This window comes from Seriola lalandi, unplaced genomic scaffold, assembly GCF_002814215.2.
Source record: "Seriola lalandi dorsalis isolate HSWRI2012SDOR001 ecotype SW California unplaced genomic scaffold, Sedor1 jcf7180001999832, whole genome shotgun sequence".
NCBI lineage: Eukaryota > Metazoa > Chordata > Actinopteri > Carangiformes > Carangidae > Seriola > Seriola lalandi.
In genome coordinates, this window is record NW_019470495.1 from 1 (window position 1) to 399 (window position 399).

Below are 399 nucleotides of genomic sequence, written 5' to 3' on the forward strand. Positions count from 1 at the left end.
CATGGCCAATCACATTCACTAGATTCATCCCCTTCAAACAAAGGACTCTTCACGTCATTACACATGGACAGTTTGGGAATCCTGTGGAGAGATCTTTTCAGGGGAAACATCTCAAGGTCTTTTCACCTTTTAGATGTCAACGATCTTATGATAGCATTATTCTCCACGTATAATAGTTACCTGCTTTATCGGTCATATGTTCATCCATTACCATATGCTGTTAACTGCCCCTTTAGTGCCTGTTAAACTTCCCAAAACCAGGTCCCACCGAGATTTGAACTCGGATCGCTGGATTCAGAGTCCAGAGTGCTAACCATTACACCATGGAACCACGACTGTATCAGACTATAGTGGGAGACTTCGACACATGAACCACCAAGATTATGCATTGCAATTAGT

The 399-nt window shown here is 42.6% G+C and overlaps 1 non-coding gene across 1 annotated transcript; it reads right to left on the minus strand.

Moving 5' to 3' along the window:
* Positions 1–259: 259 nt before the first annotated feature.
* trnaq-cug (transfer RNA glutamine (anticodon CUG)) lies at positions 260–331 on the minus strand. Its single transcript has one exon. It is a non-coding gene; the product is annotated as a tRNA-Gln (tRNA).
* Between the last annotated feature and the right edge of the window lie 68 nt (positions 332–399).